This window comes from Equus quagga, chromosome 2 (genome assembly GCF_021613505.1).
Source record: "Equus quagga isolate Etosha38 chromosome 2, UCLA_HA_Equagga_1.0, whole genome shotgun sequence".
In the NCBI taxonomy this organism is placed as follows: Eukaryota; Metazoa; Chordata; class Mammalia; order Perissodactyla; family Equidae; genus Equus; species Equus quagga.
Genome location: NC_060268.1, coordinates 111,363,271 through 111,380,434, shown reverse-complemented (window position 1 = coordinate 111,380,434; position 17,164 = coordinate 111,363,271). Strand labels below are relative to the sequence as shown.

Here is a 17,164-nt window from a genome sequence, read left to right as displayed (position 1 = left end):
TACGGAGTTTCCCCATATAAGTACAAGGCCTGTGCAGAACATCAGTGGTTGTCTAATCAAGTCTTCACGGGCTATTTCAGACTGAAAATTGGCATCACAATAACAAGATGCTAAATAGAATAAGGATCTCAGTCCGTTGCAAACGACACTACGGGCAATCAAACTTATTTAGAAGTTGGTCCACCTGGAGAAGCACACCTGTTCTAAGAAGGGATGGTCCCTTTTCCCCGCCTTGTTTCTCAAGTATCAAATCAGAGGCCATGAAAACAATTGTTTTAAAGACCAACAATTTACCAAATGGTATTAGCGACCACATTGAAACTCTTACAACTAAATGACGATCTTCATAGCAAGCGCCCTTACCAACAGCAAGACCGAGAAGGTAGAAAGATTCTCTGAGAAGTTAAGCAGACCCATAGCAATAGCACCTTTTGAACTAATCATCACAGGAGATTTCAGGGCGAATGGCAGCAGTGATGTCAAATTCAAACGGATATGAAAACACAAAAGCACTTGTGTAGCTCTCTGCGCAATGAAGACTGTTTTTGCAATGAACCAAAACAACGTCACAGCTAATGAGAAAAAGGAAAGGGGTTAAAATAACAGGACACTGATATTATTCGTAACAGATTTTTTTTAGACTCTTTCACCTCATAAAGCAGAAAAACTCAGTCCCTATAATTTCACTGAGCAGGAATTTGTTAAATATGTACATCTAAGAACCAACAGCATGTGCCTTATTCAACAGTACTGGGGAAAATCCCAGGCTTTACACTGTAAGTTATGTCTACACAACACATTATCCCCCAATATAACACACTTCATTAAGAACTCATATTTCAGGCTGATCACACAAAATTGCCTGAAGAGGCCCTTTAAGGTTATTCTTTTAATAAATACAAATTCTTCCTATTATGTCATCAATTCCACTTATATAAAGTATTATAATACTGTCCACTGAAATAAAAGTAGTGAGCTATTTTGTATTTTGGGTTATAAAATACCAAGTCTTATCTCAATTGTCAAACTACTTATTTCTCAGTAAAAAGTAGGCAGTTTGACAGACAGGATAGTTCATCTTCAGAATCTGAGACCCAGAGAAAACTAGTCTTCACATACTAATAAAAGCACAAGTCCTTACAAGCTCTTCACAGCCTGACAGTCTGGCATATATTTATAAGAAAATTTAAAGGATACACAATTCCAATTAGAAGACTTATGCGCAGAATCATAAAACAAATTATTAATAAAAGATTCAACATTGTAAAGAGAATGCTCCCCCCTGTAATGAAACTACTTTCTTTCATCGTGAGCACTGCCATAGAGCTCCGTCACTCGATGGCACCACAGCTCACATTTTTGCACCAGGAAGTTAATAAATCACTCCCACATTTGACTGTTATTAACTTTCTGAAGATGTCACTTCCGTGTATGAATTCGCGCAAAGTTGCTTAACTCCTTTGTGCCTCATTTCTTCCTATGTCAAATGAAGCTAATTGTCACTTGGTTACTGTGAAGAAGAAAAGGATGATAGAGCCCATGTAGAAAACGTGGAAGAGTCCTTGCACAGCAAATAGTAGCTCTGGGGACATGGAGGAGGAGGAGGAGGAGGTGTTATGATCAATGTTTCCATAGAGGGAGTTAAGGACTCCATATTGTTTGTTGAATTGAACTGACAATAGTATCACATGCCTGTTTATATTCAAAGGTATATTAAGCCCTAATTATAAAATTGCTTGCACAACATAAGTAGGAAAGCCATAACTCAAACCACCTCCTTGCTAGCCTCTCCCTACAATACAATGGCCGGATTCTGGAATTCCTTTTCAGCCATGATCTACATACTTCTCTTGCTTCCAGCAGTTCTATGTATCAAATAACGTGATTCACATACAAACCCATATGACTTTTTTTTGGCATCTGCTGTAATACATTTTGCAAGTAAAAGGACACTATAGAAAATGTGAGCTCTGAAAACAATGTATACATTATACGAATTAAAAAGATATTTCTTTTCCTAACCACCTGCTCCCTCTTGCAAAAAGTCTACTTCTGAAGTCACCTTTGTCACACTACCTTTGGCTCTCAGCACAGGATTGCCGCGTGTCTCCAGGACAGTGGGGACTGACAGCCCATACAAGACTTTCAGTGCCACCACGAAAGGGGGTCTGCAGCAGAGCCTGGCAAGCTTTTCTGTAAAGGGCTGGAGAGTAAAAACTTTAGGTTGCATGGGCCTTACGGTTTCTGTTACACTATTCAATTCTGAAAGCAGCCAAGAAAGATAACTTTTTAAAAAAAGTGCATTTCTATGTTCCAATAAAACTTTTTATATATATATATAATTATATAGAAAGAGTTTACTATAAGGAGCTGGCTCATGCAATTAAGGAGACTGACAAGTCCCAAGATCTGTAGTTGGCAAGCTGGAGACCCAGGAGATCTGATGGTGTAAGTTCCATGCAAGTCCAAAGGCCTGAGAGCCAGGAGAGCCAATGGTGTAGTTCTAGTCCGAAACGTGACAGGTTCAAGACCCAAGAGGAGCTCATGTTTCAGTTTCAGTCCAAAAGCAAGAAATAACTGACATCTCAGCTCAAAACCAGTCAGGCAGGAGGAGTTCCCTCTGATTCATGGAGGAGTCAGCCTTTTTGTTCTATTCAGGCCTTTAACTGATTAGATGAGGCCCACCCTCATTAGGGAAAGCAATCTGCTTTACTCAGTCTATTGATTTAAAGGCTAAACTCATCCTAAAACGTCCTCACAGAAACACCAAGAATAATGTCTGATCAAATATCTGGGCACGCTGTGGCCCAGTGAAGTTGACACAGAAAATTAAATATCACAATAAATAACTGAGAGAAAATTTAACTTATTTATCTTAAATGATGTTTCTAAATCTGGAATCAATATCCACATTGTGAGTGATTCCTTGTTTTTCTTCCCAGGGTAATTACAGATAAATTCACAGTGTTTCAGAGCTCCTGGCTCATCTCAAAACTCTTCAGTTTGATCAGTGAAGTATGAACAACAGAACTGTCATATATGTGAATTACAAAAAGAACAATTACAGCATTTTCAATCTACTTTTGTTTTTTCAACATAAGGAAACCCTAAAGAACTTAGCATATTATTTTAACACTAAATTGCTTATGGAGTCAATTATTACTGCAGTCCCACAGACACCATTTTTTTTCTCCAAATGAACTTACTTGCTTTTTCTATTTTTTTTTTGTTTTGACACTTACCAAACGACTTTAAAGGAATGAGGATAAAGGATGCTGCTCTTAGAGTTCTCTTTTTTGAACACATTCTGGTTTCATTTTTGTCCAGAGAGAGACTAGAGTGTGTGACAAGTGCTCAACAACAGAAGTGGGAACAACAATAATAAGAGGAAATTTAATCAGTCATGTCAAATTTTGATAATGAATCAATTATACAAGTTAAAAATAGAGAAGAGTGGTTTACCAGCCTCTGAAGATTGCCTTGCCAATTAAAATGCTTATGACATGTTTATGCAGAATTCAGTAGGGCCAAAAAAAAAAAAAAGGAAAAAGCCACAGCAATGAATTTTAGTTACAGCAAAGATACAAAAAATAGTATCAGAATTCTTCATTTTTCCAAATTTAATGTTCAATGAATAAATTATGGGCCACAGAATTAAATTCTCTTTTGAAAAATGTTTTTTTAATCTTAATGAAATAGATTATAAAAGTTATAATTGGTATCCATATGAACTACCACTATTTTTTTTATCAAAAGAAATGTACTGTTTGAGTATAAATATATAGCAGAAGTTATTACTTTTCTCCTTTTGAATATATAAATTCATTAATTTAAAATATCATTCAACATTCATAAAATCCATCACAGCAACCGACTAAGGAAGAAAAACCACAGGATCATATCAATAAACACAAAATGCATTTGACAAAATCTGGCGTCCATTCATGATAAAAACTCAGTAAACTAGGAATACTGGGAAACTTCCTCAATTTGTTAAAGATTGTCTACAGTTAACATCATATACCACGGCAAGAAATTAGACACCTTCCCCCTAAGATCAGGAAAAAGGCAAGGATGACCCCTCTCAACACTCCTTTCAACATTGTAATAGAAGTCCTAGCTAATGCAATAACACAAGAAAAGGAAATAAAAGGTATGCAGGTTGAGAAGGAAGAAATAAAACTGTCTTTGTTCACAAATAACATGATTGACTATGTAGAAAGTCCCAAAGAATCAACCACCACCACAACAAAAACTCCTGAAATTAAGAAGCAATTATAAGAAGGTTACAAGGTACAAGACTAATACACAAAGTCAACTGCTTACTTATATACCAGTGATGAACAGGAATTTGAAATTAAAAACACATTTATAGTACCACCAAAAAGAAAGAAAAGAAATTCTTAGGCATATATCTAAGAAAATATGTACAAGATCTACACGAGGAAAAACCACAAAAGTCTGATGAAAGAAATCAAAGAATATCTAAATAAATGAAGAGATATTCCACAAACATGGACAGGAAGACAATACTGTCAATATGTCAGTTCTTCCCAACTTGATCCATATATTCAACTCAATCCCAATCAATATCCCAGGAAGTTAATCCGTTATTGACAAAGTGATTCTAAACTTTATACAGAAAGGCAAAAGGTCAAGAATAGCCAACACAATATTATAGGAGAACAAAGTTGGAGGACTGACACTACTCGACTACGGGACTTACTACAAAGCTACAGTAGTGAAGACATTGTGGTGCTGGTGAAAGAACAAATAGATCAATGGAAGAGAACAGAGAGCCCAGAAATAGACTCATACAAATACAGTCAATCGACCGTGGACAGAGGAGCAAAGGTAATTCACTGGAAAAAGGATAGTCTTGAATAGGTGGAGTACAGGGGATTTTTAGGGCAGCAAAACTACTCTTTATGATACTATGAGGGTGGATATACATCATTATACATTTATCAAAACCATATAATATACAACACTCAAAGTGAACCTAAAAAAAATTATGGTCTTCAATTAATACTAATGTGTCCATATTGGCTCATCAATTGTCACAGAAGTATCACACTATCATACTAACTCAAGGCGTTAATAATCGGGAAATTGTAGGGGAAGGCAGGTGAAGGGTATGTGGGAAGTATCTGCATTTTCTGCTCAATTTTTTTAAAGTAAACCTAAAACTTCTCCAAAAATAAAGTCTACTAACTTCTTTTTTCCTGAGGAAGATTCACCCTGAGCCAACCTCTGTTGCCAATCTTCCTCTATTTTGTACGTGAGCTGCTGCCACAGCATGGCCACTGACACACAAGTGGTGTAGGTCCACACCCAGGAATCAAACACAGGTCGCCGAACCAGAGCACACTGAACTTAACCATTAGGCCACTGGGCCTAGTCCTATTAATTTCTTTAAAAATCATTCAATAGCCCCAAGCTCAACAAATATTAATCTATTAGGCATAAATATATTAGGAAAATATTAGGAGGAAAAAGAAGAGAATGGTTGTAAAATTTAGCCCTTTTATGCTTTTCTTTCTCCAGAATGACAAAATAATACCAAGCTATCTCAAATAACTTTTGGGGCTTCTCTTTACAAAAGAAGGATGAAAGGATGAAAATTTGTATGTGTACATATTATAAAATTAAATAATATTAAGAACTATTATCTTTCTATTCTTTTACACAAATAAAAGCAAATTAGAAGCACAATTATATTTAGTGGAAAAAAAACACTAATTACTTATCCTTTATACTCAAGGCACTTGGTTATAGATTTTAGAAGAAAGAAGAGATCAAGTTTCTAGCATTCACGAATGTACAGTTTGACGTGGTAAGACACAAAGTGAAACCAAAAAATAGGCTATGTGGTAGTGTGGTAAAACTACTATAAAAGGGAAAGAAGGAAGGGAGGGAGGGAGGAAGGAAGGCAGAAAAGAAGGAAGGAAGGGAGGAAGGGAGGGAGGGAGGGGCAGAGTAAAGAGAATAATTATTGGGAAAAGCTCTGGAAAGGTTTCATGAGGGAGACGATACTTGGGCTCACTCTGGATGCCAAGTAGGAATTCAACAGGCAAGGAAAGGAGCAAGGATATTTCAGATAACGTGGCAGAGAGAGTGAGAAAGCACGTACAATTTTGAAATCGTACTCCCTGTTTAAAGTGCAAGAATAGCCCTGAACGGCTGACAAAGGGGGTGAAGAGATCAAGGAAAAGAGAAAGTGAAGGAAGATTCCTCACCTGCTTTCCTGAACAAGAATCACACAAAGCCTTCAACCCCGTGGTAAGGCATCTGGATAGGAACCGAGAGCAACGAAGGCATCAAACCACAGTAAACAGGAAAACTGCACACTTAAAAGTGAAGGAAGTCCAACAGGAAAGAAATCTCAGCTATAAAATCAATAGGACTTAAAGGCCAAGGCTTCAGTTTATTGATTAAAAAGGAAGGCAAAAGCAAAGTTTTAAGCACAGTAGACTGGTATGCACAACCAAGTTATGGACTCTAAGAGGGAAAACATCTCTGAAGAATTACACAAGGTTGAAACATTCGAATTGCAGCCCCAAATGAAATTCAGGCAGCGATATCCAGTAAGGACCTGAACATTTATGACAGAGGTTCAGGAGAATGAGTACGTGGCAAAAACATTGGACTTGACAGTAATTCTCATGAAGGTCACGGTCAAAGCCATAAGAGAGAGAGAAAAGAAAAGAATGAAGACACTGAGTTTTAAAGGCACGTGCATCTATGGATGAATTTGAGGCGAGCACTGCATTTGACGCAGCTAATCACTCCCTCCCCTGAAAATCTTCTCTCGCTGAGATTCTAGACTACTCTTTCCACGTGCTCCTCTGACATCACTGGCTGTTGCTTCTCAGTACTCTTTGCTGATCTCTCCAACACAGGATCAGTCTTTTTCTTTCCCATATATCCTCATTCCTGAGGTGATATCATCCAGGATTTCTCAGTTTCCTGTTACTGTCCACCTCCCACCCATTTATTACCCCACAGGCTGTAGGCTGGAAGTCTGGGCACAGCATAGCTGTGTTCTCTGCTCAGGGTCCCACAGGCTGAAACCAAAATGTTAGTTGGGGCTGTGTTCTTGCCTGGAGCTCAAGGTCTTCAGCTAAGCTCATTGGTGATTGGTAGAGTTCAGTTCCTTACAGTTGTATGACCAATGTCCCCATTTTCTTGCCAGCTGCCTGATGGGGACTGCTTTTAGCAACTAGAGGCTGCCCTCAGATTGCCACATGGCCCCCTCCACGGACCCTCTCACAACACAGCAGGTTACTTCTTCAAGGCTGGCAGGAGAATCTCTTTCGCACTTTGAATCTCTGACCTCAGGAAGGGCTCAGTCTCTTTTATGAAAGGCTCACCTGATTAGGTCAGGCCCACCCAGGAAAATCTCCGTTTTGATTAAATCAAAGTCAACTGATTGGGAACCTTAGTTACATTTTCAATATCTTTTCAGCTTTGTCATATAATGTAACCTAATCATGGGAGTGAAGTCCACCCTATTCACAGTCCCACACCACAAAAAGGGAGGTGATTACACACAGCATGTACAGCAGGGGGCGGGGATCTTATGGGCCACCTCAGAATTCATTCTTCTGCTATTTGTCCTACTCCTTCTAAACTTTCCTGCTTTCTTTTGGATTAAGTATTTTATTATTATCATTATTAGTAGTAGTATTCTGGTTTCTCCTTAAAGTTTACATGCTTTTACTACATTTTCAGTGATTACTCAAAAGATTACAACGTGTTCTTAACTTATGAAAATACGATCTAATTAGTCATTTTACCACTTCCCAGACAATACAAGAACCACCATTCAGTTCTATTTACTCTCCTCCAGACTCATGTGCTACTCTGCTCCCTCTCAGTCTGAGAATGCCTGAAAAAAATTTGAGGTGACTATAGACTCACACACATAGTAGGCAATAATACAGAAAGATCCCTTGAACATTCTGTCTAGTTTCCCCTGATACTATGAAAACTACAGTACAATAATTTTTCAATGAAGATACTGACTTTGACACAACTTCTTGATCTTAGATTTCTCTGGTTCTGCTTATTTTCGTGTGTGTGTGTGTGTGTGTGTGTATTAAATTCTGTACTATTTTACCATCTGTGTAACTTCCTGGATCTCCACCATTGGGAAGGTCCTGTACCACAAAGATCCCTCATGTTGCCCTTTTGCAACCACACCTACCTCCCTCTCACGCCCCTCTCCTGCTTCCCTAACCCTGGACAAGCACTAATCTGTCCCCTATCTCTAAAACTTTATCATTTCAAAAATGTTATAAAAATAGAATCATACAGTATGTAACCTTCTAGGATTTACATTTTTCACACAACATAACTTCTTGGAGATTGATCCAAGTTGTTGTGTGTATCAACAGGCCATTCCTTTTTAGTGCTGAGTAATATTCCATGCTATGGCTGTCCTACAGGTTGTTTAACATTCACTTGTTGAAGGACACCTGCACTGATTCCCGTCTTTGGCTATTACAAATAAAGCTGCTTTACACTAAATATCTGTGTATAGGTGTTTGTGTGAGCACGCTTTTCATTTCTTTGATGTCATTTATACACCAGGAGTGCAATGGATAGGTCATACAGTAGTGCATGTTTAGTCTTTAAGGCAACTGCCAAAATGTTTTCCAGAGTGGCTGTACCATTTTACAAGCAGTTTATGAGTGATCTAGCTTCTCTGCATCCTCACCAGCATTTGGTTATCCACATTGCTTTTGTTTCAGCCATTCTGATAAGAGTGTAGTGACAGCTCCCCATGGTCTTAATTTACATTTCCATAATGGCTAATGATGCTGAACATCCTTACATGTGCTCACCTGCAATCTGCAGGTCCTCCTGGTGAAACAGCTGCGCGTGCCTTTTGTCCATTTTCTAATTAGATTGTTTGTTTTTTACTGTTGAGCTTTGAGAGTTCTTGACATATTTTTAGATACTATTCCTTTGTTGGACATGCGGTTTGCAAATACTTTCTGCCAGTCTGTATCTTGTCTTTTCATCCTCTGTACATGGACTTTTACAGAACAAAAGCTTCTCATTTTAATGAGGTCCAGCTTATCAATGTGTTCTTTTTATGGACATGCTTTTGAAGTCAAGTTTTAAAACTCCATGATCTCAAAGATTTTTTTCAAAAGGTTTTATAGCCTCATGCTTTACATTTATGTCCATGATCAATTATTTGAATTAGTTTTTGTATAAAGTGTAAGGGTTAGGTGGAGGTTCATTTCTTTTTCCTATGGGTGTCCATTTGCTCCATGCGAAAGTCTTTTTTTTTTTTTTTTTTTTAAAGATTTTATCTTTTTCCTTTTTCTCCCCAAAGTCCCCTGGTACATAGTCGTATATTCTTAGTTGTGGGTCCTTCTAGTTGTGGCATGTGGGACGCTGCCCCAGTGTGGCTCAATGAGTGGTGCCATATCCATGCCCAGGATTCGAACCAATGAAACACTGGGCTGCCTGCAGCGGAGCACGCAAACCTAACCACTCGGCCATGGGGCCAGCCCCACGAAAGTCTTTTAAGTCTGAAGAAAATTCCTTTTCTTCTTTTCTGTCAGAGGCACTCTCTCTCTCCCATCTGTCCAAGACAAAAAGCATAACAACCTCCTTGGACCTAGTCTTTCAGGAATAAAAGTCAGGATGGGCAGTGCCTTGTAGAAACCCTGAGTTTTCTGCCAAGTCTCAGACCTCCCCCGAGGTGAGAAAGCACAGGGACTGATAACCGCTTGAAGGTGGAATAACACGGAAAATACTGGGAGAAAACATAAATTAAGGTCACAAAAATTACCCCACAGGCAGAATTTTGCATGTTGCCAAGCATGGGAATTGTCTAAGAAAAATCAATAACATACATCAGATTGTCAAAAATATCCACATCCCCAACCCCCAATTTCAAAGAAAATCACTATGTTCAAGGTTCAGATTCCTGCTATGGGAATAGGAACGCTTCCCTGTGGAGTGACTTGAAGTCAGGCGCCTCCAACAGACAATGCTCTGGGACTCATGGGCCTCAAAACAGTTTTCTGCTCCCTCAGGTTGGTATGCTGACTTAGTAAGACGGCTTTCTTCCTATCCTTGAATTGCAAGCAGATAACAATCTTTCAGGAGTCACCAAACTAATACAAATGGGGGACCTCAAACCCTTCGGAGTTAGCCAGAGTGGTTCTCAATGCAGGCATCCCATTGTTCTCCTGAAACAACCTAGAACGAAATGTGTGACTTTTATTTTCTCCATTTATTTCCTTCACGAATACAAAATAACAAACATTTGTGTGCAGATTCCAATATACACATCACTATGTAAAAGATACACAAGAATAAATGACACAGCCCCGGCTGAAAACTGAACAGAAGACGTAAACACGCTCACCAATGAAGATAACACACGGTGGGATGTGGGAAGTGCCATTTGTGCGGGGCAGTTAAAGACAGTCCTTCCACCAACATGGCCTCAACCAGATTACATTCAGCTGTGTTAATGTAGCACCAGACTCCAGACGGCGAAGGGGGGAATGGTAAGATGTGTTTTCTACAATCCAATTCTTAAAAAGATTGTGACTGGCCTCTCCCAGATCAACATTCACTTCCTCCTGATCATAACGTTGCTGAGGTTTTAACAGAGTGTGAGTTCCTTCAAGACAGGGGCTGGCTCGCATTCATTTTTCAAACTCAGCACACACCAAAATGCCTAGAATACACAAGTTCCTCCATAAGCATTAAAGCAATTGAGTGGAAGCGACTGAAAAGCAGACCCACCAGGATTAAAAGGTTATTGCAGAGTGAAATTCAAAGTGTTTTAGTTTACACACTTTCACAGTAGAATTTCTGCTTCTCCAACAGTCTTCTCTGTAAGCGCCTATGGGAGTGTTGGGCTGAGCAGCTGGGCCGTCAGGTGGGTGCTAGAGCAAGCTGTCGGAAGCTCTTCACAGGAACAGAGAAGTCAAGCACACGCCTAAACAGCATTTAAAGAGGCATCACCTATTTACTGAGGGGGTGGGTCTGCGACAAAATTACCATTCAAGTTGCTGCAAAAGGGGAAACAGGTATGTTTTGAGCTGACACATCTGTATAAAATGTAAATGAATCATCATGGATCAAAAACAATAATATCTTTACACTCCAAATCAATATTCAAAGAATCGTAAATAGGACGAGAGCAGAAAACAACAAAATACATGTTACTTTCACTTTTCTCTTCATGCAGAATATGATACAACCACAAAGGCATTTGGAAATTAAAAAGAAGAGGAAGCTTTTCTTTCTTTTTTTTCTGAAAGATATTGCAAGCATCCAGATTAAGTTAATAAAGTAAATGTGGACAAGTAAGAATGGTCTTAAATCTTCACTGAGAAAATAACTAGAGGTCTCTTTTTTTGTTAATGTTGATTTTTAATCTATCATCTCTTTTTCAACTCACTCACTTTAAGTGACTCACACACCTCCATTGTTTTTTCATTTTTACTGAAATCCAATGGCTCCGATTCCTGTAAATATTTTTAATCCTCTCCCTTCAATGGCTATATTTTTGAAAACAGTGCATCCTAGCCCAGTCATACCCTGAGAGTGTGGCCTAGGTCAAGGCAGGCTGCTAAATGACGCAGGCTGAAGCAAGGCCACTGTGTTCTCTGCAATCAGCAGCGAGTTTAAGTTTGGGCGAAAGAGTAAAGCCCTCTCAAGGGAGAAGAGGCAAAGCAGAGAAAATAGTTCTCCTGTATGTACTTGTTCCTCGATCCAAACTGTTTAGCAAATCCATCCTATTCCCGACTCACGCTGCAAAGGTATACAAAGGACATAGAGGGGAAGAGAAGGAAGAAAAGCCAGCATGGGACAACTTCCTCCTTGACCATTTGGAGCACAACAGAGCAGCTTTATAGGCTTCCTCCTAGGGGGTGACTGAGGGCATGCAAACCCTGCAAGGATATGAGTCACCCAATCGTGTACACAGACACAAACCATGCATCTCCTTCTAAGCCAGAATGAGGGACGTTTAATTCATTAGTTGAAACTCATGTCATGTCTGATCAGTTATTTACAACTAAAGCTCATTAAATCGTCATCATATTAAAAGGGGCATGGAGGCAAATATATTGTCCCGCATATATACGGCATGGCTTCTGCCTGCTGAGTCGCATTCTGGAAGGCAAATGTAACATTTATTTCCAGATATTGTCAGAAACAATGACTTAATTGTCCTGCATTTCAAAGTAACAAGACAGAGCAGGTACACGCCAAGAGTAATGCCTGATAAGATGGAAGCAGAACAAGCCCTCTCTTCCGGTCTCTCTCTCTAACACACACAAACATGAACACTCTCCATTCCCTTCTTCGCTTTATTTTTCTCCGTACTCCTGATCACCATCTAGTGTTATTTTATCTATGCGCACATGGGTATGTGTGCACATTTATAAATAAGCACATTTATGTTTCTATTGTCAAATATCCCCACTAGAATGTAAACTCCTCAAGAAAAGAGACTTTCTATCTTTGTATAAACCACTATAAACCCCGCACCCAGAACATGATAGCCATTCCACAAATTTTTATTGAATGAATACAACTACTTATGAGCTATGTGGCAAAATCTGTTCTACTACAAAAGTAATGCTTTTCAAAAAATGTTCCCCTAATACTGGTTTCTAAATCAGCGATCCTAAAAAATAATTCCAAATAATAGTCCCCTAATTTATCCATTTTAAAATTTGTTAACTTAAACGTATGGCATACTTAATGCAGATAGTGCACATTTAATCCAGAAGTGTGTGTACACATAAAGGAAATGCCTTTGTTGATATTTTATTTACATTCACATAAAAATGGACAGAAATAAGAAGAAGCAACCCAGAGACAGAATTTAGAACAGAAAATACTCCCCACATAAAATATTTCATGCTTGAATTAAAAATTGGTAGTCAAATTTCCAGCCTCGAGATGAAAGCTTATTTTTTTAAAGCAATAATTAAAACACTGTGTTGCATCTGACAAATCCCTTGCCAGGTACCAGAACCTGTTTCTCCTTAATTTATTCTATCACACTATTCTGAGAGTTTGAGTCAGAACTAAGACAGAACAATTCTACACTTAATGCTCAATAATGCGTCTCTCCCTTTCACCCAAGTGCTTACAACTTCTATATATTATATTTTTACTACTTTTATTGTTGTTTAGACCAGCTGTATACCAGTAATTTTAGAGCCATATGTCTTCCTTAAAAAATCTCAAGAAATTTAGAATAAAACAATATTGATGGTGTCTTTCACGAGCATGTCAGAAATCAATCCATAAAAGCAACAGGAGCAGGAAGTATGGGGGGAAATAGATATTTAGCTTAATTTTGGTAGACCTCACTCTCCATTCTCCAATTCAATTCTACTTAAATGAAAGGGACACGATATGCTCTTCATTCTAAGAGTTTTATTAATACTCTCATGAGAATGTACAGATAACCACATACACCTACAAATCTAAATATGAAGAGGGAGTTAAAGATAACTCCATCGGTATCTAGAGTTATAGAATCTATCGTTGAACTGCAATTTCAATCACTAAAATTATAGTTATATATATATTCAATAACTTTCAGTGAAAGGCGGTACAGGCAGATGGACAAACCCATTTAGGAACACAGCGCTTATGACCAACATGTTCCTGAATTACTTAGAAGTAAATGTCACTTCCAGCCATCTCCTCAATCATTCCCACTTCTTCTTATAAGAAACCTGATTTGACTTTAAGTATTTAACTTCAGTGACAGAATACCATTGAGGAGTGTAGCCAGATCATAATTACAGCAAAGAGCTATGAGGTACAAGAAATTTTTACCTATTTCCCTGGAACTTCTCCAGCTTTCAAATCACTGTCCAAAGGTCAAATTATTTCTACTTGTTTTTTTAAATTAAATCAAAATCTATTTTTTAGGTTATCCTTATGTGTTCCTCCCCCAATACAGATTCATATCAATTAAAGAAACGCTGCCTGTGCCTTTGCCCAGTCGCCTAAGGCGCTTACGTGATTTAGGAGGAGAACAGAGGGAGATAAAGAAATTTCTCCACACTGATATTAGCAAGATTTGAAATAATAAAGTGCTCTATGTATGTAAAACGTAAGGAATTATTTTTATCATTATATGCAAATAATTGCTCAATCTCACTGTGTAATCAAGACAAATATAACTCTTCTTTCTCAAGCAACGTCCTTTAGGCTCCTGCTGCCTATTTCTGATTCATTTTCTCCCTCAAGTCATGATCTGACATCCATTTTAATCTAATTTCACTCATGTAAACACGACGTACAAAGGGCACAAACGGCTGTTTTCTTACTGACATCACCACCTAGAAAGAGCTGATATGTTGATCTGAATACATATTGAAATTAATTTGACACAGAGGTTATCAACATTAAATCAAGAACAATATTGGAGGTGGGTGGACTTCAACATGCATGCAATGGGAGAGTGGGTCCAGAACAATATTAAAACATCTTGGAAATTTCCCCTAGTTTTCCCTGCAATAATAACAAGCTATCTAAAGAATTAGCAGGAAATCCTCTCCGTAAGTGCCGCATTCAATAAACACCTCTTTACCTTACAGATTCTCTAACGCCCTGCAGAAATGGAAAACTATAGTCACTGACAGTGAGCTTACCTAGGAAATCTAGGATCGTCTGACACCAAATATTCTCATTTGAAAATGAAAATGTCCAACTATTAAAACAAAAACTCTGGTCATCCATTCCTGGCTTTTAAACCTTAGCAAAACCGGGGAGTCCTTCCTCACCACACACCACTCCATTCAACTCAAAAGAACAGAGGATTTTCTTTCATGGAGTTCAGCCTCTCCTCCTCCATAGTCTATGCTCTACCACACTTCATCCACACGCCTAGGGTCCCCAAGTTTCCCCATATCTGACTAAATGCTGCTCTTCTGCCTAAACAATAATGATTATAATAACAACAACAGCAATAGTAAAAAATTGGTTGATCTCTTGATATGCATCAAGTATGTTACACTCACTTTCTTATTGAATCGTCACAAATTTAAGCTGCATTGTAAAGTGGAGAAAAACACCATTTAAAGAAATTGAGTCACCTACACAAGTCACACAACCAGTAAGCGGCAGAGCCGAGGCCCAGCCCCAGGTCTGCATAGCTCTGGAGCCCATTCCCTTAACTACAAATCTCTACAGCGTCTGTAGAAAAGAGTAGAAGGGCTCTAAGAATCACTTGGTCTAAGCGTTCCATTGGACAAGTCAGAGACTGAAGACCCGAAAGACTACGACATGGCCTCTATTTACTCCTAAGTCTATGTGAGTACATCACAGCACGGAACACATCCACACCCCAATCTTCCTTTGGCTTCCAGGACTAACTTCCCTGGTTCTCCACGTGCCTATCATTCTGACTCTCGAGCTAACTTCTTCACCTGTCCATATCCTAAATATCGGCGTTCTCTAGGATTCCATCCGCAGCATCCTCTCTGGTTAGTCTATCCCAAGGCTTTGCAGCCTTTTTAAAGCAATGCCCAAATTGATAAACACATCCGCCTAATCACAACGCCTCCCTCTCTATCTAGGATTCCCATTCCTTCAACTATCCCCTGGACACTTGTGATTCATATCCCACCCAAGCTTTGTCTAAGTTAGAGACTAAAAGACTCTAATTTCCTGCTTGACATCTCATAGACCCTCTGTACCCACCAGGGTCCAAAATTTAACTCAGTCCTTTGTACCAAATATAACCATCCCCTACAATCCTTAGCACCAACACTCTTTGCTCAAGTCAGAAACAAGAAATTAAACTTGATTTCACACATTCTCTCACAGGCCACATCTAGGTTATCCCTAAACTAGACAATCTGACCTAAAATGTCCCTGGTCCAGGTGGTCCTCTCCATTCTGATGGCCACTCTCCAGGTTAGGTTGCTCATTTTCTCCCACATGAATGACTACAACAGCCTTCTCCTAGTTGGTTTCCCTGATTCAGACTCTCTCCACCTCCGATCTAAGCTCCTCTTGCCCAGCAGAGCTATTCTTTTAAAAGAGATCTGACCATTTCACCCCCACTCCTTCTAACTACCTCAGCGTGAAAGCCAGCCTACAGGAATGGCACTAAGGACCCTCCGAAAGCTGACCAAACTACCCTCTCTGGTCTAGTTTCCACCTTTTCTCCCCTCCTGCCCCTCGTCATTCCAGAATAATTGCTTTTCCCAGAATGCACTGCCATCCTTTGCAGTCTTATGTTTATTCTTCTGTTTAAAGTTAATTCCTCAAATCAACGGCGTTTTGAATTCCCCCTCATCTTTTTCCAGGCTCTGCATTTCACTCTTCCTCACAAGCCACATCTAGCCTGGTGAGGTAAGACTAGTACCAAGGTCTCAGAGCGACTTTTCCCAAGGTTAAACAGCTAGTTTAATGGTTATGAACTTTCTAAATGTTTCCTATACCTTTCTCTAAATAACAAAAATAAATATTTATTAAATAGTAGCTACCTAAGTGTATATGTTAGTATTAAGAGAAATGTCCACTAAAAGACTTAAAACATATAATAAATCATCCAGACAATGCCTTCTGTTTTTTCTTCTTCTTTTTTTTCTCTTGCTGAGAAAGATTAGCCCTGAGCTAACACCTGTGCCAATCTTCCTCCCCTTTATATGTGGGTTGCTGCCAAAGCATAGCTGATGAGTGGAGTAGGTCCAAGCCTGGGATCTGAACCTGCGAACCCGGGCCACTGAAGTGGAGCATACCAAACTCAACCACTGCACCAAGGGCTGGCCACCTAGACAATGCCTTCTCTCACAGTAGTCTCTTATTTATGGATTCAATTTACTACATTCATACACTAATTCATGAGGCAAAGCAGAGCATTCAGATCCTAAATATTTTTATGCTTTTGTATTATTTGTGCATTTTCCTTAGTAATACAGACTACTTCAATCTTGGCCCAATGCCAAGTGATATTAACATGAGAGAGGTATTATAATCACACAAACTATTAGGGAAAGTGGCCAATTTTATTATCTATGTCAGTAACTGAAAGGTAATAGAAAAAGGTGCTAAACTTTTATGCAATTTCAGAACTCTGACTTTGAAACTGAATTTGAGAATAAACATTCCAGAAAGAGAATTATCAAAACTAACGAACATCTAA

General features: G+C 38.8%; 1 protein-coding gene across 4 annotated transcripts in view; it reads right to left on the bottom strand.

The window, feature by feature from the left end:
* The window catches only part of RYR2 (ryanodine receptor 2), a 678,741-nt gene that overhangs the window by 368,601 nt on the left and 292,976 nt on the right, over positions 1–17,164 (bottom strand). The window lies entirely within an intron of this gene.